At 41.5% G+C, this 25,534-nt stretch overlaps 1 protein-coding gene across 1 annotated transcript in view; it reads right to left on the reverse strand.

The window, feature by feature from the left end:
• Positions 1–10,749, reverse strand: part of LOC144372693 (transport and Golgi organization protein 1 homolog) — a 130,391-nt gene extending 119,642 nt beyond the window's left edge. Inside the window, exon 1 of the mRNA XM_078035986.1 lies at positions 10,627–10,749. The gene's annotated coding sequence lies outside the window, so the exon portion shown is untranslated. The remainder of the gene's footprint in view (positions 1–10,626) is intronic.
• Between the last annotated feature and the right edge of the window lie 14,785 nt (positions 10,750–25,534).

Genomic DNA, 25,534 nt, shown 5'->3' on the forward strand with positions numbered 1-25,534 from the left:
TGTCAATATCAGTATCACCTCTGCCTAGCACAGGTCTTGATGATCTTACCCAGTCTCAGAAGGCTTGGTAAGGACATTTAGGACACCATTACTTCCCTCAAATCATAACAATGATAAAACACAAAAAGAAAGGTTAAAAGTAGGGCTCAGTGATAGAGTGCTTGCCCAGCACCACAAGTAGTAACAAAAAAATAAACAAAACACAACAGAAACACAAATTCCATTTTGCCCTAAACCAAACTCTCTGACAAAGGCTGCCAGATGCACTAAAGTTAAACATCTGGAGATGTTGAGAATACACACTTTAAACAAAACCATAGGCTTTTTTTCACTTTGTGAAACAGGCACAACCCAGAAATAAAATTCTTTTTTTTTAATCAATAGACTGAGGGCAGGAGACAGATAATGCATTTTAGTAATATTAATATGGACAAATGGAGCCGGGTGCAGTGACACACGCCTATAATCCCAGAAAGGCAGGGGGACCACAAGTTCAAAGGCTGAGGCAGGGGGACCACAAGTTCAAAGCCAGCCTCAGCAACTTACTGAGGCCGGAGCAGCTTAGTAAGACCCTGTCTCTAAATTTAAAAAAAAAAAAGATGAACCAATGGGTATCAATACTATCAGCTTGATCCATCCTGCATAGGCTGAATGTTTGTGCCTCCTTCCCCAAATACATATGTAGAAATCCTAACCTTCAAAGTGATGGCTTTGGGAGGTGGGGTACTTAGGATATGATTAGGTTATGAAATCTTTACCCTTATAAATGGGATATTAAATGCTCATATTAAAGAGACGAGAGAGAGAGAGAGAGAGAGAGAGAGAGAGAGAGAGAGAGAGAGAGATCCATTGCCCCTTTTAACCTTTTACAAGATAAGGCACCTTCTATGAACCAAAAAGCAGGCCCTCATGAGACACTGAATCTGCTGGCACATCGATCTTGGATTTCCCAGCCTCCAGAACTATGAGAAATAAATTTTTGCTGCTTATAAGTCACCCATTCTGTGGCATTTTGTTATAGCAGCTCAAACAGACCAAGAAATCCATTATAAAATTCCTCCATTTAGTAGCCAATTATGATCAATACCTATTCTGATACATATAGCAAAACGGTGATACTCTATCAGAACTTCTGCATTAATTACTTAACATTCCCAGAAAAAATTTTAAAAACTTTCCCTAATCATCTATTTGGTTACCCTGTTCACTCAATACAGAATTATTTGCATGTATTAACCAATTTTCCATTCAAGGCAGAGCAAACCTCCAAAAGTAATCAATTGATGATACTTGGTTTTATTTATTTATTTTTTTTAAGAGAGAATGAGAGGGGGGGGAACAGAGAGAGAGAAAGAGAGAATTTTAACATTTATTTATTTTTTCTTAGTTCTCGGCGGACACAACATCTTTGTTGGTATGTGGTGCTGCTGAGGATCGAACCCGGGTCGCACACACGCTAGGCGAGCGCACTACCGCTTGAGCCACATCCCCAGCCCCCAATACTTGGTTTTAATATTTTAAAAATGACTTTCCCTTCTTTGAGATACAATACACATACTGTAAAATTCACCATTTTGAAGTATACAAGTCAGTGGTTTTTACTATATTTCTAAAGTGGGAGACTATCACCACTAAATCAACAATATTTTCACAGCCCCAAAATGAAACCCTGCACACATTAGTCATCATTTTCCCTCCACCCATAGTAGGAAAGCACTGATCTATTTCTGTCTCTAAATATTTGCCTATTCCAGACATTTCATATACATAGGATCATGAAACAGATGGCCTTTTATGTAAGCCTTCTTTCACTCAGCACAATATCCTCAAGAGTCACCCATATTCTAACATTTTTTGATATGTTCTTCCTTTTTATGGTAATATCCCATAATAGAGATATATCACATTTTTTTAAATCTGTTCAGCATTTGATGGGACATTTGGCTTGTTTCCCATTTTTTGGCTATTATGGATAATGCTACTGAAAACATCTGTGCACAAATTTTTGTATCAACATGTTTTCATTTCTCTTAGGTATACATCCAGAAGTAGTATGGTAAATTATTACAGTAACTCTGCTTGTAGGAACTGCCAAAATGGTGGTACCATTTTATATTCTGATTAGCAATATATTAGGGCTTCAATTTCACCAATTCTGTGATTCTGCACATCTTCCTCAATACTTTTATTGTCCATCTTTTTAATCTTAGTGAGTACAAAATGGTATCTCATTGTGGCTATGATTTGCATTTCCCTAATGATGCTAAACATCTTTTTATGTACTTATTGACCATCTGAATATCTTTTTTGGGGAAATATATTCAAATGAATTGTCCAATTTTTTAATTGGGTTGTCTTTTTATTATTATTGAGTTCTAAGAGTTTTCTGTATATTCTTAATTTTGATCAAGTCTAATTTACCTGTTATTTTCTGTTGCTTGTACTTAGGTGTTGTATCTAAGACACTGTTAACCCACTCCAAGGTACAAAAACTTACACAAGTTTTCTTCTAAAATTTTTATAGCTCTTACATTTAGATTTTTGATCCATTTTTAGTTCCTCAAACATGAAATTCATTCCCTTGCATTATAGCTATCTAATGGTACTAGTACTATTGGTTGAAAGAACTATTCTTTCTCCATTGATCTTTGAGCACTATTTTTTAAATTTTTTGTGGAGATTTATTTCTGGACAATCAATCCTATTCCATGATTTATATGTCTATCCTGATGTCAAATCCATAATCAAATTTACTACTGCTTAGTAGTAATTTTTGAAATTGGAGCCTATGAGCCCTTTGACTTTTTTTCAAGATTGTTTTGTCTAGTATGGGACCCTTGTATTTTTTTTAACATATATTAGGACCAAAATATTAATTTATGCCAAAAAATATTCAGATGGAATTTTAACAGAAATTATGTTGAATCTGTAGATCAATTTGGGGAATATTATCATCTTAATGATAGAACGTCTTCCAATAATGAACATGGGATATCTGGTTCTCTTGCATTTCTCTGAATAATGTTTTCATATTTTCAGTGTGAAAGGTTGCACTTTTTCTGTTAAATTAATTTCCTTTTAAAAAATATTTTTATTAGTTATTGATGGGCCTTTATTTATTTGTTTATATGTGGTGCTGAGAATAGAACCAGTTTCTCACACATGCTGGACAAGCACTCTACCACTGAGCCACAAACCCAGCCTCATCTTCTTTTAAATTTATTTCTAAAGTATTTTATTCTTCTTTATATTTTTATTAGTGCATTATAGTTATACATAATAGTGGTATTCTTTGTGACATGTACATACATGCATATATTGTAATTTACTCCATTTCATTCTCTAGACTTCCCCTTTCCCTCCCTTCCTCCTTTCCTGAATCCCCTTTCTCTACTGATCTTTCTTCTATTTATTTTATTACCTTTATTTATTTAATTTTTAATAGGTGCATTATAATTATACATAAAACTGTGACTCATTGTGATATATGCATACAGCACATAGCATAATTTAGTCCATTTAGTCTTCCTCCACTCCACCCTGCCCCTCAATGACTTTCTTCTATTATACTGTTCTCCCTTCTGTTTTCATCAGATTCCCTTTTATTATTCCTTATTTATCTTCACTTCCACACAGGAGAGAAAAGATTTGACCCTCGTCTCCCTGAGTCTGGCTTATTCACTTAGCATGTTGTTCTCTAGTTCTATCCATTTATCAGCAAATAATATAATTTCATTCTTCTTGATGGCTGAGTAGAACTCCATTGTGTACTGCCAGTGTCTCGGCTGGCACTGAATCACGAGCCACTACACAGCTTTGTAGATTCAAATAGCAATTCTTTATTCCCGAACTCACACCGGCCTCCAGCTAGCACGTTCTGCTCCAATCTCCAATATCCCGCCACCTCCAATCACCTACTCCACAGAGGATTTTTCCAAATCCAATTTGAATCTCAACACACAGCAGGAACACCCTAATCCCAGCAGCAATAATCTTCAACCTCCAACTTCCCTAAAACCCCTATTGTCTTAAAGTGGGAATGCCTTAAACCCAAATTATCTTAAGCCCGGATACTTCCTCAAACCTGCAGGATACTTCCTCAAACCTGGATCCACCCTCGTTCACCTTGAGCAGGGTCGCCTTTCTCAAACACACATGCAAGGTCACAGGGGATTTCAAAGGAAGTCCATTTAACATGGGGTACGCTGGCAAGGATTTTGAATCGTCATTCCTACTTGGCAATGGCCCTCAGCAGTGTACATATGCCATACATTTTCTTCTCTTCTTTTATTCTTTTTTAAAAATTCTTTTTGAATTAATGTTTGAACTATTCATTGCTCAAGTAAAAATGATTTTGATACTTTTATCTTGTATTCAGCCACCTCATTGAACTTGTTTATTAGCTCTAATTTATGTGAGTGTGTTCCTTAGGATTTTCTACATAAAAGATCATGGCATCAGAAAATAAAAACAGTTACACTTTCCTTTATTACATCTTATTTTGGCCTGATTGCCCTAGTTAGGAGTTCTAATGTAATGCTGAACATAAGTGGCAAGAGTGTATACCCTTGACCTTTTACTGATCTTAAGGGAGAGCTTTCAGTTTTTCACCAGTAAGTATATGCTATGTTTTCCACTGCTGTTCTTGATCAGGTTGAGAAAATTCCATTCCTAGTTCATTGAGTGTTTTTAATCATGAAATGGAATTAGATTATTGTCAAATGCTTTTTCTACATCTGCTTAAACATCATTTAATTTTTGCCCTTTATTCATTACATGTTACATTAGCTGATTTCCTATGCTGATATGTATACTGTTTTAAAACTGTAGAAGTTAAAAAACAGACCACTAAATAGTTATTATAAAGGGTCAGTTGGTCCCATTATTTTTGAGACTGTGGCAAGGCAAAACATCATGGCAGGGAGCATGTAGTAGAGCACAACTGTTTACCTAATGGGAGTCAGAAAGCAAAAGAAAAGAGAGGAGGGGTGTAGGTCCCAAAAGGATTTTCGAGAGCATGCCTCCATGACCTAACTTCCTCCCACTAGGCCCCACCTCCCAAAGGTTCTATTACTTCCCAATAGTACCACAGGATGGTGATCAAGCCTTTCACACATGGGCCTCTGGGGAAATTCTTAGATCCAAACTATAGCAACAGTAATACAATAAAAGCAAATTCCTTTGGGGAAAAATGAATGAAGGAGTATGCAAGTTAAAAAAGGATTAAAGACAGAATTAGTGGTAAAGTTGAAAATGCAGAGATTAGAACAACTATCAAGTAATTCTACCTATAAACAATTCTTTTTATCAGGGAAAACCAGAATACTTCCTGCTCTCTACCTCTTTCTTCACTGAGTCTCCAACATATGGTTGGCAGGGACTTGGTAGTCAGCTGCAAAGTGACAACTGTTACCAAAGTATTTCTCTTCTATTCATTGAATAGATAATTTTTTTCTTTCTTTCTTGGCATAAGAAAGCTTCTATATATAGACTTATATAAGAGATAGAAGAATTTATTAGCTCTAATTTATTAGAAAATTAGGTTACACCATGTTGTATGCATGTGTACAAGTACATATGTACACTCATTTTTTAATTACATAACATATAAACTCCCTTAACAAATATTCAAAAAATATGAAAGGGGAGCCCACCCTGTGCAATTGCTATGTAGCATGATCACTGACACACCATACACCCCTAGTAGGCAGTCAAGGATAGGGTCAAGATACAACATTTTAATATTCTGTCCAGGCTATGTGATACAGGTTTAGAGCAGAAAGAGACATTTTTTGAAAAAAATTAAATGAGATTTGAGTTCTAAGCCATGTGACTTTGAAGAAATCCTACACCTATAATCCAGAAAAACCATGCCATATTTTCTGGGCTTCTAAGGAGAAGACCAGCAATACTTGAGTTCTTGGTAACTGTCTTCCAAAGCTGTAAGATACTTCTCCCATGAGAGGTCAAAAGTAAAGAAAGGGTTTCCACTAATCCATACAGCATCTATAAGTGAATTAGAAAAAATGTACCTCTTCCTCTGAGTAAATGAAGCTCCATTCCAAGGCACATAGCATAATGAGTGGAGCACAGCTGGATTTCAAGACTACACAGCCCTAAGCCTGGAACCTTCATAGCAACTTCACAACTGCCAGAGGGCAGAGTCATTGGTGCCAACAAGACACAAAGTAACTGTGGCAGTGCTGCCAGGAAGATCTGAAAGTGTCTTTTTTGTATATTCCTCTGATATCCCCTGCATGCTGTGAATCAGAACTGACTTGAGAGAAGCAAGATAAAACTGTTCTAGATGAAAATATAACCTCAGGATGGGTCATAGGAGGACCCTAGTTGGGTTGCTTGGCAAGCTCTCTATTGGAAAGGCTGAGAGTTGCCTAGGGAAAGGCAATCAGGTGTCCAACAGTCACTAAACATAATAAAGAGAATCAGATGCTATTTTAAAAGAACAACTGCCCAGAAAACTCTAAGGATCTATGCATATGTATCTATAAGTCATTTTATGTAACTTAAATTTTGACTAAACTAACTTCATCTACAAAATGTACATCAAACATAATCATTTCTTACCATCTTTACTAACATTTCTCTATTCTAGGCCATCATCACCTTTTGGCAGAACTATTATAATAGCTTCCTGATTGGTCTTCCTCCTTCCTTCTTGCCACCTTAGAATCAAGTCCCCATTTATCTAGATTAATAAAAAACCCATCATTCCCTGCTATAAAACCCCCTTGTGAAGGATTTTTCAATAGGCTTTTCAATAGCAGAAGGAATCACAGTTGCATTTCAAGTATTTATGCCAACACTTGTCCAAGTTGGGTTAATGCCCCAAGGGGTAAACTCTGACCAACAAGAAACAAGCAATGGGACTCTTCTAAGAGGTGGTAGTTTCACATAGAAGATGTACCATGTGACAAGACAACCAGCTCAGTTTTCTTGCAAGGTTAGGGCCTACTTGGTAGCATCTTTCCTCCTTTCTTGCCTTATTTATTGTTTTCTTTCATTCTTGCTGCTCTGGGTTTGTACCACTCAATAAAACCTTACCTCCAGTTGCTTTCTGAGGACACAGGGCCCAAGCCCTACAAATCAGCTAAAATGACCTTTTCTGCAATCCTATCACACACAAAACTGCTTTACCACACTTCAGATTCTGAAGTCAGACAGATAATAGTTGCACATTCTTAGACAAAGGTATTTCACGTCTCTTAGCCTTATTTTATTTATATATAAAATATGAAGTATAATAAAGTTTACTGAAATTAATCAATGTAATATAAATGATGCCAGGTACATTATTTATATTAGTATTTCCAGTGCTTAATATGTCATCTACTACACTGTAGGTATGCCTAATGCCTACAATGTTTACAATAGTACATTTTCTCTGTATTTAAAAAATTCCAACCAAGTAGCAAAGATTGAAAGACCTGTAAGGTCTCAATACAAATAGCCAGTAATCTGTAAAAACACATTAAATCTATACATGAATGCTCTCTGAAAAATGGCCCTTTACTGCAAATAATTCACTTTACCTGGGTTTTTGCCTCTCCAACTTATCAGGAAAAACAATTAAGTCAAAAGTACAGATGTCGCCAGCTTTAGGCACAATATATTCCTGAGAGGATGCACACAAATCAAATTTCTGTAAATCAAACCATATTTCACAAGCACTAGGGGAAAAATACCCTTTAAAATGACTTCAACAAATAATGCTATAGTAAACTGTTACTGTAAAATGAAGGTTTCTTCATAGCCGGTGATTATGTTGACTTATAATTTCATTAGGTTTTCATAAGAAAGGAAATACAGCAATCAGCATATGGCAACATGAGCTCCCTCCCACCCCACATGAAGTCCCATGCTTGCTCAGGACTCTACAAGCAAGAAGATCATCACCAGAACTGAACACAGCCAATGCTATGCCTGGAGTCTGTGAAACTGTTGTTATAAAGTTAAAAAAATGTATGGCAACAGTATAGATTGTCACAGGTATAATGTTACGTTGTCTGACAAAGCAAGAACAGCAAATAGAAACAAAATATTCCTATACAACCAGTGTTCAAAAGGAAGATTCCAGTTAATAAAATTATCATAAGCATTTATATTATTACAAGCTTTTGTGGATATATATATGGATATTGATAGTATTCATGCATAAAACTCACAGGATAAAAAATATGCATCAGAATCATGATAACTCTGTGGTGGCTTAACAGGTAACTCATTTTAAAGGTTTCTCTTATGTTTTCCTTTATTTTAAAAAATTTTTCAGGCATATGCATTACTGTTTTGGGTCTCACAAATGGACTTCCACAAAGGAATCATTTGTTTCTGACACTTTTGGCTTTGGCAAAAAGTTGGGAAAATCACCACATTTCACACTGCTAAAGCCCTTTCACAGAAAATATTTCTTGTATTATCTGGATTAGACTTGAAGAAAACAATATTAATATTGTTGGCAATCAGTTTTACCATCTCTAATTTTCCTGATGATCAAGCCACATTCCTACATCTCTGATTACATTGATGGTATACGGGTATTGTTCTACTTCCTATAAATGTAAAAGGTAAACGCTGTGCCTTCAAGGGCAGTTATGCAATGCTCCTAGACAGAATTCCAAAAGTCTGCATCTCTTACAAAAAGATGCCCAATTGTCTAGGCAAATGTTGGCAACCTTGAGGAGTGTTCCTCACACTGGGAGTCTGTGCCTTTGGCAGCCACTGCAACAGACTGAATCTCAATTAGAGGCTTATCATATTGGTACGGAATGGTTTGTGCAGCCTACTAATTGGAACGCCTGCCTGTCTAGTAAATACTCCACTCTGTGGATTTTGTTTTGTTTGTGGGAGTTGTGGGTGGGGAGTTACAAAGGATTGAACTCAGGGGAACTTAACCACTTGAGCCACATCCCCAGCCCTACTTTGCATTTTATTTAGAGACAGGGTCTCACTGAGATGCTTATGCCTCACTGTTGCTGAGGCTGATTTTGAACTCATAATCCTCCTGCCTCAGATCTCCGAAGCTGCTGGGATCACAGGCATGGGCCACCACACCCCACCACTCTGTGGGTTTAAGACCTAGGTTCTTTGCTCCTCCCCTCCCCTTTGCCAAGCATTTTTGTAAAGCCACATGTCAAGCACCTATGAATCATAGGTTATTGTCCTTTACTCTAGAAGACACAATGACATAGGAGAAAAAAAATAAGGGTTTCTCCAAGGAATCATGAAAAAAGACATATGAAAGTTTCCTTTCTTAAATCTAAGAAGTACACTAGGTACTGCTCACAGTCTTTACAGAGTTCTAAGTCAAATGGTTTCTGCACAGTGTTATATTGAAAAAAAAGTGATTCAATATTTAGACTTCTATTTAATGTTTTGTGCTTGATTTTTCAACTTTTGATAGAATATATTGGTACCACTCACTCAACATATGATATACAGAATCTACAACATCCAAAAAGAGATACATTAAGATACTAAGAAAGAGTTGGTCTGTTTCTAGATCAATATTACTAATCAGTAGGGAAATGCAAAGCAAAATCATAAAGGGATACCACTTCACACCCATCAGGAAGGACTATCATTTTAAAAAATGAAAATCCTAAGTGAAGACTTAAACAAATTGGAACTCTTGTGCATTGCTGATATGAACGTAAAATGATACTGTCTCTATGGAAGAGTTTGATGGTTCCTCAAAAAGTTAAACATAGAATTACCCTATAATACACCCAAATTAACTGAAAGCAGGGACTCAGATAACTTGTATGCTAATGCTCACTGCTGAATTACCATAATAAGTAAAATGTGGAAACAATCTATCAACAGATGAGTGGATAAAGAAAATAAAGTACACACATACAATGAAATGTTATGCAAACTTAAAAAGGAATAAAATTCTGACACGTTACAACTTGGTTGAAACTTAAAGACATTATATTAAATGAAATAAGCCAAATATAAATTAATAAATATTGTTATGATTCCACTTATAAGAGATATTAGGTCAGGTAAATTCATAGAATCCAAAGGTATTACAGAGGTTACCGGGGATAAGAAAATACAGGAAGTCAAAACTTAATGAGTATAGAGCTTTTGTTGGGGATGACAAAAAGGTTCTGAAAATGTGTAATGTGATGAATATTGTATACACTTATGCCAAGTTAAATGGTTAAAATGGCAAATTAAAAAAAAAGATAACTGACTTTAAACAAAAGTAATAACAACCTAGGGTAGGCTTACAACACAAAAAAAAGTAAAATGTATAACAATAGCAGCATCAAGATAGGAAGAGGAAAAGGGAAGCAAAATATTAAGTTCTTATACTTTAAGTGGCACAGCAAAATATCACTCAAGGGTAGACTGTGATAAGTTAAAGTTATAGCTTACTGCACTAAAATAAAAGACTTAAGTCTAATAAACCAACAAAAGAGATAAAATGAAGCCATAAAACATCAAGAATCAAAATATAGTCTGATCCAAGAATTTATTCCCTAGAGAAATTCCTTGATAAAATGCAATATATATTTTTTTATCATCCAGTGAAAGGTTTATTAAAACTTAATCAGAGGTACAATTAAATCAATGAAAGTAAATGGCAAAAGCACTCACTGCCCAGACTGGTGAGGTAAAACCCAGAATTGCAGCCTTAGCTCCATCGGCAACATACGGAATGATATTTTCTCCTAGAGGTGTATCTCTAAACAAGGCTCTGAGGATATTCAAAGCATGAACCTAGGACAAGAAGTTCAAAATTAGCTATGGGTTAATAACTATGGTGATTCTAAATCTGTATATAAAATTACAAGAAGAAAGTAATAATATGCAAATGAAACAGTAGATTTAATAAAATAATAATTGATAAAAATAATTTTTAGACATTAGTAAGAACAATGTAATAAAAAAATTTGATCCAACGAACCTATAAGGAATCCTGAATCTAACAAACACATTCTTTTCAAGGAACATTTATTCTTTAAAATGGCCTCAAACAAGGAACATTTATTTTTTAAAATGGCCTCAAATATAGGATTTCATTTTTATAACATTAAAGTAAAAGGTAAAACTAAAGTGTTAGAAATTAGGATTTTGGTTACTGTCAGGGAAACAGTGCTGATTAGAAGAGAACATGAAGGGCCCTTGGTGTCCTAGAAAAGTTCTGCTTCTTTCTTGTTACACAAATGTGATCACTTTGTGAAGCTGTAATGACTTGCACACTGTATATTATAATTAAATCTAAAAATGCATATAAAATATGACAGGGACAGCATGAGAAAGGAAGAACATAAGCCAATCTCAATTATAAACCCAGTGAGAAGCATAAATGTATATCCTTTCTAAAGAAAATTTAATAATGTATAAAAACATGTCAAAGTTGAGTTCATTCTCAGTATGCAAATATATTATATTTAAAAATCAGCATAAGTGCTGGGAATGTAGTTCAGTGGTAGAGCAATTGCCTAGCGTGTACAAGGCCCTTCAATCCCCAGCATTGAAAACTACAACAAAAAGAATAACATGTAATTCATGATATTTGAAAATTCTAGGGAAAAACAAAACGTATTTATCTCAAATGATGCAGGAAAGCACTCAACAATTGGTTTTTTTTTTAATCAGATAAAGGACAGATTTAAAATTTCAACAAATAACAACAACATAAAGATGCCTGCTATCTCTATTTCTAGCAAAATTGTGCTACAGGTTCCAGCAGCAAAATAAGATAAATAAAAATTTTTAAAAGACTAAGCATTAGAAAGCTAACAAACTTAGGATTACCTACTAGGGATACAATTATCTATAAAGAAAATCCTAAGAATTTATAGACAAGTCATTAGTTGTATTATAGCAGTGCAGGTAAGTTGCTAAACATAAGTACAACAATTACCAAAAAATCAATTTAATTCTCACAGAGAACAACACATAATATAAAATTTAGAAATATCATTTATAAGAAAAATATATAGAAATAAATCTCATAAAAGATTCATAAGACTTTTATGAGGAAAATATATGCATTCCTACCCACAAGGTATGAGAATTTCTGTTGCTTACCAGCACCTTGGTATTATCAGACCTTTACAGTTTTTACTTTTCTGTATGAAATGGCTCAGACTCGGGGGCCAGAGGCGGCACGACGCTGCAGGGGAGTGGGCAGCGCGGGCGGGCCAGGGGTCGGCGGGACCCGGGGACCGGGGAACCGGAGACCCGGCGCGGGAGCGTGGCTCGGGCGGGCAGGGGGCTCCGGCGCCGGGGGAGGATGCGCAGAATGCCGGGAGCCGCGCCGGGGCGGGGGAAGGGGTCCGCGGGGCGGCGGGCGGTGGGGGGAAGGGGTCCGCGGGGCGGGGGGGGGGGGGGGGGAAGGGGTCCGCGGGGCGGGGGGGGAAGGGGTCCGCGGGGCGGGGGGGGGGGGAAGGGGTCCGCGGGGCGGGGGGGGAAGGGGTCCGCGGGGCGGGGGGGGGGGGGAAGGGGTCCGCGGGGCGGGGGGGGGGGGGGAAGGGGTCCGCGGGGCGGGGGGGGGGGGGAAGGGGTCCGCGGGGCGGCGGGCGGCGACCAGGGGCCGGGTCGGGGTCGGGTCCCGGGAGGCCCCCTCCTACCTATGCCGGGGGCCACACAGACGGAGTAGAGCAGCGAGGACAAGAGCGAGAAGAAGAAGAGCCCGGCGAGCGGCGCGGCAGCCACAGCAGCCCCCTGCGGGCACACATGCTGCAGCAGGGCGGCCGCTCGAGGGCTGAGCCTGCTCCTGCCGCTCCCGTGCGCCGCTGCCTGGGCCTCGGCCGCCGCCGCCGCCGCCGCCACCGCCGCCGCCTCGCGGATCCCAGCCAACGGCCGCCGCAGGACGGGCCACACGAAGCGGGCGGGGCCGCGCGGCCCAGAGCAAGCGCAGCGACGGGGGCGGGGAGGGCGGTCGCACAGGGGCAGAGGGGCGGGACCAGCGCCACCGGGCACCGTCGCAAAAGACCCTCGCGCTCGCCACCCGACCCCAGTAGCCCCCGCGGCCGCGCAGCGGCTTTAGGGAGCGTCACTAAATGACGACAGCCCCTTTCCCCGCGGGGCCACCGCCCAGGCTTGCAGGGAGCATGTCTCAAGAGCCAGCCGGCTTGTGCTCAGGCTCCTCGAGAAGGGGGCCAAGGGGCCATCTGCAAAGTCTGACCGTCTGATAGCCCACTGCAGCAGAAGAACTGGGATTGTAATGCTTGGGGGGCTCGGCTTTCATTCATTCGTTTATTTATTCATTCAATCAATTCATTATTTATTTATTGGATGCCAGATGCAGTTGTTGGTGCTGAGAACAAAACAGATTAAATCTCTTGTCTTATTTGAACTTATATTCATGTGGAGGAGAATAAACGCAAGTCAATCAATAATTATCTGGTACTAATAACAGATATGAGCAAAATAAAACAGGAGGATGTGTTGGCAGCAGGCTACAGTAGACAAGGAAGGTCTCCCTAAGCAGCTGACATCAGCTGAGACCAAGGGTGAGAAAGAGCCAGCCACAAGTGAGGACAGAACAGTGCCACCAGGGGGAACAGCAGGGCAAAGGCCCTGAGGTGGAGAAAGCCCACTCTGGCCCCAGGTTGAACCCAAGGCCAGCAAGTGAAGTAGGAGACCTGTAGACAGGTGCACATCCCACGGAACAGGGAACCAAAGAGGAAACTGACATTGCTATAAGGAGAAGCAAGTCACGCCCTTCCACGCAAAACTGGCCTGACTCTGAAGGCAGGCCCTTGACTACTGAGCCGTAAACTGCCTCAGTGGTCTCTCTGGACCCTGCAGCTCATTCTGTAGGCAAATTGGTGTCCTATCCCATCACTTTAGCACAGGACCATATCTAAAGACCAGCCTTGATCCAGAGCACCTCAGAAGGCAGTGAGCAATAGCTAGAGACCCATGGGGAGTGACAGTAGCACCCCACCATCTTCAAGAAGCTCCCAGATGAATCCAAGAGGCAAGTGTCCCCCATGTGGGAACATCTGAAACCAGAGCCCTGTCTTGGAATATGTCAGAAGCCAGGAGTGGGGAACTTTTCAGGGATTCTGTGAGAACCAAAATTAATCCTACTCTATATTCCTAAAGCAATTTGAACTTTTTCCACTGTTAACTTGACCCTTTTAAGGGGAGGCTATAGAGCCAGACTGCCGGGGTTCTTTAACTCCCAGCTCTTCCATTCTTAGCTTGTGACCTTAAGCAAGTTAGTTAAACTCTCTGTACCTTAATACAATGGGAATGTCATTAGTAATGACCATATGAGATTGTTGTGAGGATTTGACTGATACATGCAATGCCTAACACATGGTAAATGCACATGGGTCTCGCCTTATCCAACAGCCCTGGGAAATGGGATGGGAGAGAAGAGGCTTTAAAAAGAGAAGCAGAGAATTTTGATTTGGATAGATGTGGGTTCAACTCTCGGCTTGGCCTAAACTTTACTGTGTGACCTTGAGAAAACCTCTTATCTCTCTGAGTTTCTGTTCATTTGTGAAATGCACCCCACCCCGTGCCACCTACCCCACAGGGATGTGATGTAGATTATGTGAGGTTACTGTGGAAAGGCCCTGAACCAAACTCTCTAAACTAATCTGATTTTGAATACTTTTTCTTTAGCCAATATAATAACCCTTTTAAACACCCATGTCTAAGAAATATTTTTAGATGCACAGAAAAGTTTTAACTTTTAAGAAGAATACAAGGGCTGGGGATGTGGCTCAAGCGGTAGCGCACTCGCCTGGCATGCGTTCGGCCCGGGTTCGATCCTCAGCACCACATACAAAGATGTTGTGTCTGCCGAAAACTAAAAAATAAATATTAAAATTATCTCTCTCTGTGTGTGTGTGTCTCTCTCTCTCTTTAAAAAAAAAAGAAAAAAAAAGAACAATACAACACATTTGTACACTCTCCACCTGAATTCAACAATTGTTATCCTTGCTGGCTGCGATGGCACATGCCTATAATCCCAGCAAGTCTGGAGGCTGAGACAGGAGGATCACAAATTTGAGGCCAACCTAGGCAATTTAGCAAGACCCTGTCTCAAAATTTAAAAATAAATAAATAAAAAGGATAAAGCTTGGTGGTACAGTGCCTGCCCCTGGGTTCAATTTCCAGTGGGGGAAGGGGGGCAGAAAGAACAAGTAAATTAGCAATCGTATCATATCCTTATAATTTCTGGTCTATTCTGTAGGCCTTGAAAAGGAGGCCTTGCTACATCCAGACTAAATACTGATGACCAACCTCTGTTACATCTCTCCCTCTTTTTCTTCCTGTTTGGCAGTACTGGGGACTGATCCAGGAGCTGAACTGTATCCCTAGCTCTTTTTATCTTATTTTATTTTATTTTGAGCCAGGGTCTGACTGGCCTCAAACTTGCAATCCTCCTGCCTCTGTCTCCTGAGTAGCTAGGATTACAGGTTACTTTTTTTTTTTAATGGAAGAAGGGAGAAAAAAGATATCGGGGTCCCTGTCTCAATTCCCCCCATCATGCTCCTTTTTCATCTCCAAGTTAAGTTTCCAGCTCACCTGGGTATTCGTTTTTCATTCATTCCTTCCCTGGACTGCTCAATCCCTCCATCAAACAGACTTGAATTCTGCTTCCTGCTCGAGTGTTACCTCTCCCAATACTTTCCCCCAAGGGAGCTTCCCTGTCCCCAGCCTCTCTGTCCATCCCTGGCCCGTCTGTGGCATTTTTCATCCCCTGGCATCGTATGGTCCATGCATGTATTCACTTGTTCGTTTTTCTGTCTCCCAGATCAGAAACTACATTCCCCAAGGGCAGAGATTTTGTTTCATTTTCTGCCATATTCTTGCATGTTACACAGTGTCCAGGGCCAGTAGGTGCTCAATAATTGTTGAACAAATGCTGGAAAGACACCAGATGTGTTTTGAGCGCATGCTGGGCCTGACAGGGGCAGAGATGACTAAGTGAAGGTTCCTGTAGTCCTGCTGTGGGATGACAGGGAGGTGAGCAAGCTAGGACAAGGAGGTGAAGGCAGGACTCATTGTAGCTGGCCTTAGGGAAGGCAACCTGAGAAATTCTAGATTGACTTTGAAGGGACATGAGACAGATTTGCTCAAGGGGCAGTGACACAGGCACCTGGCTGGCTGCAGCAGCTGGTTACTGCAAGAAACAGGAAAAGGTGAGGACTGAGACTGGAAGACCTTGACCTTGGAGCTCAGCAGGCCCCTGGAGCCAGCCATATCTGGTGATCAACTGGTCCTACCTCCTCCTGGCCTTCCTCTTTCATTCACACCAGTTGCTTCATCTCCTGGACCTTCATTTGCACAACTGTAAAATGGAGGTCCTATAGTTCCTTGCCTTAGAGTTGCCAAGAGGATTCGGGAAAGAGTCCCTCCAGTTCCTGGCATGTAACAGTGCTCAATCCACGAGAGCCTTGCTGTTCTTACACTGTTTCCTGTGAGCTGTACAGAGCCCTTGGAGGTTCTGGAGCAGGGGAATGGCCTAAAGAAAGGGAGGCCCCTGAGTAGATCTCAGGAGAGCATAGTTGAGCCTCCTGTGCTTCTAACAGCCCAGCTGCAGGTTAGCCTAAGCAAAACACAAAAAGAAGGATCCAGCCTAAAGGTAAAAATCATAAGTATCACCTTGCCCTGCTCACCCCTTCCGACTCTCCTACAGCAGGTCCCAGGCCCACGCCCTGAGGAAGCCATTGCATAATCCATAAACATGCAGGAGTAAGATAACATCACAGAGCAGAGACTATCAGTTCAAACTCCAGGAGCAGCAGCAGATAAAGAGCACAAGCATGCATATAACTGCAGCCATCAAGGGCTCCCAGTGCCAAGAACTCCTGAAGGCTGAGCAGTGGTTGACCCTGAGATTCACCCTGGTAGCCTAAAGCTGAGCTATGGCTAATCAGTCACTCTCAGGAGAAATGAGACTCAGAGCAGAAGGGACACTTATCACTTCCTGTCAGCAGCTATAAAAGTCAGTGTGTCCTATGCCATTCTTTTCTCTCTACCAAATAACCATCATGTTCTACAGAGCAGCTGAGTTCTAGAATGAAAAGGAATCCTCCAACTGCCTTGGACTAGTGATGAACTCATAGCATGAACAAGAAAGAAAACATTGTTTTAAGCTTTAGATATCAGGGCTGTTTGTTACTGCAGCATAACCTGGCCTATCCTAATTGAATATAAATATACTCTTCTGCAACTTGCTTTCTCTTGACATCATTTCTGTAACATGTATCCATAATGATACATGAAAATTGAGTTTATTTATTTCTACTGCTATATAATATTTTATCATATAACTAGGTCACACTTTTTTAAAAATCATTTTTCTGATGAGGTCTATTTAAGTCATTTACAATTTTTTGCTTAGTTTTCTTTTTTTTTTAAGAGAGAGAGAATTTTTTTAATATTTATTTTTTAGTTTTCGGCGGACACAACATCTTTGTTTGTATATGGTGCTGAGGATCGAACCCGGGCCTGCACGCATACCAGGCAAGCGCACTACCGCTTGATCCACATTCCCAGCCCTGTTCTTAGTTTTCTATAGCTCTGTAGCCAAGTTCTTTTGTAAAAGGCAGATAGTAAATGTTGTTGGTTTTAACAAGCTGTACAATCCCTGGCACAACTACTTGAATCTGCTATTGTAGCATAAAAGCCACCATAGACAGTAAATGAACAAATGTGCATGGCTATTCTGATAAAATTTTATTTACAAAGACAAGTGGTGGGCCAGATTTGCCCAGAGGTGATTGTTTGCTGAGCCTCGCTTTAGAGGATGAGCCTTTATTTCATGAAAGTATTTACAATAGGTTATTGTACTTAGTAAATATCGATTTTCTGTTTTGTCTTTAAAATTATTTTTATAAACTACCACCCTTCAGTTTATTTGATCTATTTCTCTTACCAGATTAAGCTTCTTCAAATATAATTTGTTTGTTTTGTTTTTGTTTTGGATCGAACCCAAGGCCTTGTGCATGCAAGGCTAGCACTCTACCAACGGAGCTAGCCAGCCCCAAGCTTCTTCAAATATAATTTGCATCACATCATTCTTCTACCTCAAAACATTGGTGGCTCTTTATAGTCTGTAGAACTATTCCTAACCTTCATTTGGTCTTTAAGACCCTCCATGATCTGGCCACGCACTTTGTATCCTCTGCTTCTCTCCAACATGTAATCGAGCACAGCCATGGCCCATGTCTGCTCTCTTCCTCCAGCCCTCCTGAGGACTTCAAGATTTTATACTGAAGAATGTCCTTAAGTAACAGCCTGTGATTCTACACCACCAGGAGACCAGTCAGCATTTTGGGAGTCTCTCCATGGTTGGGGGCTCAGTCAGCATTTCAGGAGTTCCTACAGGGTTGGGGGCTCAGTCAGGGTTCCCGGAGCACATATGTGGGAAAGAGCTCAATCAGCCTCCCATAATTCCACACAGAAGGGGTTTCTGCTAACATTCCAAGTCCACACAGATGAGGAAGTTCTGCAGATGTTCCATCATGATAAGGAAAGCGGTTCTGTGGACGTTCCATGATTTCCTACCCAGGCAGGCGGTCTGCAAACAGAACAAAACTCAAGGGACAAGAAGGGGCTCTGGGGCTGGGGATGTGGCTCAAGCGGTAGCGCGCTCGCCTGGCATGTGTGCAGCCCGGGTTCGATCCTCAGCACCACATACCAACAAAGATGTTGTGTCCGCAGAGAACTAAAAAATAAATATTAAAAATTCTCTCTCTCTCTCCTCTCACTCTCTCTTTAAAAAAAAAAAGAAGGGGCTCTGCAAACATCCCATGATTAACTGTTCTTCAAAATTCTATATACAAGAAGAAGAAGTTGTTTTACGACCCCCAAATTCTATCCTCAGGAAGTACTCAGGAATGTTTCGTGATTTCATAATGAGGAGGCTTTATTGTATTTCATAGTTCTACAGACAGAGACCGGCTGTGGAGACCTTTTGTCAAAACAGATTCCACACTGGCGATCCTAAGACAGGAGAGAACTCCTCACAATGAACAACTCTGCCAAGAGGAAGGGGTTCATTTGCTCGACTCTTTTAGATCTGGGATCCCATGGTATGAACCTGGGGGACTCTGTGTGCATTCAGGATGTGAGAGATAGGAGGCCATTCTCTAAATATGCCCCTCACCAGAGGAGGAGGCTAGCCAACAGGCCACGGCTGTACTCACAATCTGAAAGTCTGCAAATATCCTGTGGTTTTATCCATACGTAGAAGGGGGTTCAGACCCCATTCCAAGATCTTACACAGATGAAGGGGTCCAGCAAGATTCCTTGATTTTGCCAAGGGGAGAAAGAATCTCTGCAATATCCACTTACTCTGTATAAAGGGTTTTGGAAGCAGCCCATGATTTTAAACCCAGGAAGGTGCTTGGGGAATCCTTGGCGTTTCTGTGGCTATCAGGATCTTGGTCAGTCTGGTCTGATGAATGTTGGTGGCTGGACAGTTTCACCATCAGACTCCATAAGTCAGAGCCTGTGTGAACATTTCAAGGACACATAAAGATATGGGAGACCTGGAGACCAAGACTGACTCAAAAAAAAAAAAACCAAAACACTGTAAAATTGAAACTAACCAATGTTTAATTAAAATGTCTACAAAATGTAGTATCAATCAACTGCCTCTGGATTCAGATGATTGTATCTAATTGCACCTATTGACAACGTGAAGAGGCAATTTTCTTAGGCTTAATAGGATGTGGTAGGGACTTAAAAGTAATGCAAGGGGCCCAGGAAGATCCTGAAATGGCCCTAGAGGAGGAAGCTGCGGGCAAGTTTCCATGGGAAGTTCCCATTTTGAAGCCACCCATGGCCCCTTCTACAACCCAGTCCCTGAGAGCTGACAACCCAAAGCCAAGCCCAGTTCATTCACCACCGAGTGACTCTCGGGAGATGGACCGAGCTCCAGATAGCACCCAGCTTCGAGGAAAGGCCATCCCTGTGGCCACAGTGGAAGCCGATTGGCCAAGGACAGTATGCTGTGGCAGGTGTCTGAAGGAATCAGATATTGTCACGGTCTCAGGAAGGAGCAACAGCTGTTTCAGCTTCTCTTTCCCTTTCCCCACAAGTGTCCCACGAGTCCCAGGGGAGGGCTCTGAGCCAGCCAGAGCATTGAAATGGGGCCAGAGCGGGGAATTATGGCCCAACTAAGCCCCAGGGTCACAAGCGGGAATGAAGGCTGTTGATCAAAGGCAGGGAAAGAGAATCGAGTCCAGGGTCTTAACATCCCAGAGCCCAGCCACCATCCATCAAACCCACATGACAGCGAATACAATTCTGGCCTTAGCTCGAGGTCTGTAGAGAAGAAAGCTTTTCCTCTACCCATCTGAGGCTCCTCACTGGACGCTTTAAACTAGACCAGTCAAGATGAACTAACAAGAAGCAGGAACACAAGTTCATTAACGTGGGCATCCATCACGTGTATGCAGGAGCTCCCAGTGCTGTTGACCTCAGGGGTGAGTGGAACTTGGGCTTCAGTGACAACATGTGCTAAACATAGAACAAAGGGCTTGGGGGCTACTGGGGGGGTGAGGGGAGGCAATTTACAGGAAAGTGACTAAATTTCCTCTATCGATGTAAATTTCCTCTACAAAAGGAAAATGTGGTTCCTATTTTTAAGCTTTTCTGATGGTTCTCAGTGACCTTTAACTCAGAATATCCATATGCCAAAGAAGCACATTTCAAGTGGTGTATTCTGGTACCCCCCAGGCCCGAGGATGGGAAGAGGCGATCACTGTTGCTTCTCAAGTTTTTAAACCATGCGCCCTTTTATGGAATATAAGAGCATCTTACAGATTCCTCTGGCATCATTAATGCGATTTTATTGTCTAGCCAGGGTTATGCTAAATTGCCCAGGAGGGTCTTGAACTTACCTCCTGCCTGGGCCTCCCAAGTAGCTGGGATTATAGGCACACACGCCACCAAGCCCACCACATTATACTTTTAAAAATTTTGTCTTCAAAAGCTCTGAGATGATTTAAGGAAGGCAAATCCAGAATATCTTTAAATTAACTGAGACAGAAAGAAATTTGTTTGTTTTTGTTTGTTCGTGGTGCTGGAGCTAAGCAAGTGCTATACCCCTGAGCTGTACCCCACTCCAAGAAAGGAATTTCTTAAACCAGGCACAAAGAACATAAACTATGAGGGGAAGAATAGTACACTTGCCTACATCAGAGTTCAATATTCCAGCCAGGTGAGGTGGCACAAGTCTGTAACAGCTACTCAGGAGGCTGAGGCAGGAGAATTGCAAGTTCAAGGCCAACCTGGGTAATTTAGGGAGACCTGTCCCAAAATAAAAAATATAAAAAGAGCTGGGATGTAGTTCGGTGGTAAAGCACTCATAGATTCAATCTCCAGTACCTACCCCTTCCAAAGAGAGAGAGAGAGAGAGAGAGAGAGAGAGAGAGAGAGAGAGACATGAAGAGAAAGCATCAGTCCAATCACAATAATAAAGGATTTCAAAAGGCATTTTGTTGAGACTAGGAAACCCAAAGGGCTCATCATTGTATAAAAACTTGCTACCACTCAGAAGTATTCAGAGAAATGTGCTTAAAAACATAATGAGATACCAGCTCACATCTAGAGATTGACAGAAACTCTGCTTCTAGAAATGTGCTCCAAAGAAACTCTGGCAAAGTGAGCAGAGAAGAGCCATAGAGGGGGGCTGGGGGTGTGGCTCAAGCGGTAGCGCGCTTTCCTGGCATGCGTGCTGCCCAGCCCGGGTTCAATCCTCAGCACCACATACCAACAAAGATGTTGTGTCCGCCGAGAACTAAAAAATAAATATTAAAAATTCTCTCTCACTCTCTTTTTTTTTTCTTAGAGAGAGAGAGAGAATTTTTTTTAATATTTATTTTTTAGTTCTCAGCAGACACAACATCTTTGTTGGTATGTGGTGCTGAGGATCGAACCCGGACCGCACGCATGCCAGGCGAGTGTGCTACCGCTTGAGCCACATCCCCAGCCCTCTCTCTCACTCTCTCTTTAAAAAAAAAAAAGAGCCATAGAGGGCTGCCCCCCCCTCACCCCACCCCCCCTCCTCACCCCACCCCCCCTCCTCACCCCACCCCCCCTCCTCACCCCACCCCCCCTTCCCCGCACAGGGTTGAGCTCAGCAGTAAAAACTGCAGGCAGCTGAAATCCCATCCCTGGGGAATGGTGAATGAAATATGGGTTGGTCACTTGGTGGCACACCACGCAGCAGTTACAATGAATGAATTAGAACTTCCTGTGTGTCAGTAATTGATATTTATAATGTTATGAGAAAAGAGGGGGCTCAAAACGAGACATGAGATGCACAGCGGGGTGACATTGGCTGGCCTGGCACACACCAACAATGGAACCATCAATATTAGAGGAAAAAATGAAAGAAGGCCCAGCCCTAGCCTTGCCTGGCTTGCCTGCCTGCACCTCTTCCACACCTTGTTCACACAGTGATGCTGTGCACAAAGGAATGCAGGGCCCGGGTTGGGAGGCAGTTCAGGGGTAGAGCTCATGCTTACCATGCCAGGGCTGCCGCAACCCCAGCAGGACACCAGAAACTAAAGTAAAAAGTATCAAAAAATTAGAACCTTCCTGCCCTGCTGGGGGGAAATGTAACAACATCATGGAGCTACTTTGGAAAATAAACTAGTGCTTGTCAAACAATTAAAATCAGCTACCCTGACTGCCATTCTGCTCCTAGGTGTATACCCAAGAGAAATGGAAACTCACGTCCACAGAAAAACCATACACGAGAGTTGAGAGTAGCATTGGATATCACAGCCAAAAAGTGGAAGCAAGTCAAATATCTATTGACTTCAGGCACCGTGGCCGAGGCCTGTGATCCCAGCGACTCAGGAGGCTGAGGCAGGAGGATTGAAAGTTTAAAGCCAGCCTCAGCAAAAAGCAAGGTGCTAAGCAACTCAGTGAGACCCTGTCTCTAAATAAAATACAAAATAGGGCTGGGGGTGTGGCTCAGTGGCCGGGGTGCCCCTGAGTTCAATCCCTAGTACCAAAAAACAAAACAAAAACATAAAACCAAATATCCATTGACTGATGAACAGATAAATGTGTTATGTCAGTGTAAAGAAATAATATTCAGCCAAAAAGAAAAAGAAAGAAAGAAAAATAGAAGAAGAAAAAGAAAGAAAAGAAAGAAAGAAAGAAAGAAAGAAAGAAAGAAAGAAAGAAAGAAAGAAAGAAAGAAAGAAAGAACTGACACATGCTACTATGGGAATGATCTTGGAAGCTTTATGCTGGGTGAAAAAAGACACAGATTGTGTGAGTCCATTTAAGGCAATGTACAGAATCTGCAAATCTATAGATAGTAGTCGTCTAGGGATGGGGGATGCAGGGAGGTGGGGGGGGGCTGCTAACGGGTGTGGGGTTTCTTGGGGGGGGTGATGCAAATGTTCTAAACTTGATTGTTCTAAACTTGATGGTGGTCGCACAACTCTGTGAATTCACTAAAAAGCATTGAATCCTATGTTTATTTATTTTTTAATTGTATATTTTAAATGGATTCATTGTATGCTATGGGTAATGTTTCTCAATAACATTTATATATATATATATATATATATATATATATATATGTGTGTGTGTGTGTGTGTGTGTGTGTGTGTGTGTGTATAGATAGAGAGAGAAAGAGAGAGAGAGATTGTGTGTGTTAAATCCAGTTTAAATAAATCAACTTCCACACTTATTTTTTAGTTGTTGATGGATCTTTATTTTATTTGCTTATTTATGTGTGGTGCTATGAACCGAACCCAGTGCCTCACACGTATAAGGCAAGTGCTCTATTGCTGAGCTTCAACTCCTGCCCCATCCCATACTTATTTTTTATTGAACTGATTCCCATCTCTACAAGTCTCTCATGACACACACACACACCCACCCACACACACACACACACACATACACACACAGCTAACCACTATTGTTCATTTCTCTTTTTTTTAATTTCTTTTTAGTTGTTGGTGGACACAATATCTTTATTTTATTTTTTTAATGTGGTGCTAGGTTTCGAACCCAATGCCTCACATGTGCTAAGTGAGCACTCTACCACTGAGCCACAGCCCCACCCCACTATTGTTCATTTCTTGTCGATTTTTCCAGAGTTTTCATGCATATAAAAGTAAATATAAGAGCTGGGGCTGGGGCTCAGCAGTAGAGCTCTCACCTAGCACGTGTGAGGCCCTGGGCTCCATCCTCAGCACCACATAAAAATAAATAAATAAAATAAAGGTATTGTGTCCAACTACAACTAAAAAATGAATATTTTTTAAAAAAGTAAATATAAATATAGATTCTCCTCTCTCACCCTGGTACACAAGAAGCATCATCTTGCTTTGCCCTTCCTATAATGTGCCAGTGCATTTACACTTTCCTGATTCCTCTTATAGCCATGTAGCATTCAATTTTATGGATAAACCGTAATTCGTTTAACTAGTCTTGGGATAGACATTTGGGTTGTTCCTAACTCTGTTCTGGTGCTGGGGATAGAACTGGTGGCCTAGTGCTCTACAGCAGAGCTATACCCCCAGCCTCTACTCCACCCCCAGCCTCTAACCCACCCCCAGCCTCTAACCCACCTCTTTTTACCTTAACAATGTTACAAAGCATAGCTGTTCTATGCTTTGTAGCATATCCTGCAGGATAAATGACCAGAAATGGACTTTCTGAATCAACAAGTGCATCTCCGTAGTGGTGATTGACACTGCCAGATGGTGCCACACTGGCCCTACCATGCACGTCCACAGCAGCAAAGTGCGTGGTGCCTGATTTCACCAGCTTCGCTGAGGGAGGCAGCGTCTCTGTAGTTTAGTTTGCATTTCGTTTTCTGTGAGCATTCTTTCGACATGTTCAGGAGCCATGTGTATTTTTCTGGTCATTCTCTCTGTCGCTTCCCCACTGGATGCACACTTTTCTTTCTATTTCTGACAAGAAGATGCTCTCTACTAGGAGAACTCAGCCTTTTGTAGTGAGCGGATGGTGCTTCTCCGTCCCTGTACTTGGGTTTCTTGGCTTGCTTAGCTCCTCTTTCCTGTTCCCTAGACCTCCACCCGCCTGCCCGCCCGCTGTCTTCATCCAGGCGGTGCTATAACCAATTACCATAAACTGGACTGCTTATAAACCACAGAGGTGTATTTTTCACAGTTCTGGAGACTGAGAAGTTCAAGATCAAGACACTGGCGGATTCAGTGTGTAGCCAGGCCTTGCCTTCTGGTTAGCTGGGGTCTTCTCACAGTGCTCTCAAGGGTGGAAGAGCGGGGAGGCAGCTGCCTGGGGCCCCTTATAAGGACACTGATCACAAATTCCATCCAGGTGGGCTCCATCCTCATGACCTACCACTTTGCAAGGTCCGGTCTCCTAATACCTGATATGATTGCCCTGCCTATGAAGAATTCGGTCTTATACGATTACCTGAAGGGCTGCTGTATCGGCGTCTGATTCCTAGGAGTGATGTCATTCCCACTCCTTCTCGGCCATGAAAAGTTGGACTAAGTTGTTGGCTGTAACTTAAATCACTATAGTAATAAGAAACCTGAGGAAATACTTTTAAAAG

Source organism: Ictidomys tridecemlineatus, unplaced genomic scaffold, assembly GCF_052094955.1.
Source record: "Ictidomys tridecemlineatus isolate mIctTri1 unplaced genomic scaffold, mIctTri1.hap1 Scaffold_147, whole genome shotgun sequence".
Lineage (NCBI taxonomy): Eukaryota > Metazoa > Chordata > Mammalia > Rodentia > Sciuridae > Ictidomys > Ictidomys tridecemlineatus.